We start from the raw sequence: 969 nt of genomic DNA on the forward strand, positions 1-969 counted from the left end.
TTCCTCCACTCCCCTCCTTTCCACTGCTTTCTTCCACACCTCCCTACTCCACAGCCTCCTGGCACTGTGCCTCTTGGCATTGTAGTCCCTGCACACTCTGCCAGACACTGTTCCTCTGAGCCCCCAACTGTGCACATCCATCCCTTCTCCTTCCCCACCCTGTCCAGATTGCTGCTTCCATCCCACATTATAGTTGCATCCTGGCCTAATGTGGGGTAACGTGTGTGTGAGGTGTGCTTGTGTATATGAATGGTATATGTTTCTCCTTCTCTCTTTCACTGATGAAGGCTGTGGCTGAAAGTTTTGTGTAAGCATCTTCTTTACAGTAAGTACCAGTCTATGTCTTCCTACATTGTTAACTATTAAAGTATTACTGAAGGAACAGCTTTTAATGTTTTACTCAGTGCATTGTATCAAGTACTGTATGTTCTTATGATCACATTTCCTGTTTATTATTCGTTATTTAATGTTGTATGGAAGAATTGTAGAATTATATATACCAATCAATGCAAAACAAACATGGTCAAAATAAAACAAGAAATTTTAGTGATTTGCAATAATACACTGTAAGACAAAAATTGAAGGAATTACCCAAATGGGATGGAAGCAGTAGATATGGTGACATACGCAGACAAACAAATGATTACAATTTCAGAAAAACTGGATGACTTATTCAAGAGAAAGAGCCTCACAAATAGAGCAAGTAGTTATTCAGCTTGGCACTTTATGTCTTCTCAGGAATATCATGCCAAATTCTGTCCAATTGGTGGGTTAGACCATCAGAATCCTGAGCTGGTTGGAGGGCTCTTGCCATAATGCTCCAAATGTTATCAGCTTGGGAGAGATCTGGCAGCTTTGCTGGCCAAGGTAGGGTTTAGTAAGCATGAAGACAAGCAGTAGAAGCTCTTGCTGACTTGGGTGGGCATTATCTTGATTAAATGCAAGCCCTGGATGGCTTCCATGAAGGGT

Source organism: Schistocerca piceifrons, chromosome 6, assembly GCF_021461385.2.
Source record: "Schistocerca piceifrons isolate TAMUIC-IGC-003096 chromosome 6, iqSchPice1.1, whole genome shotgun sequence".
Taxonomy (NCBI): Eukaryota; Metazoa; Arthropoda; class Insecta; order Orthoptera; family Acrididae; genus Schistocerca; species Schistocerca piceifrons.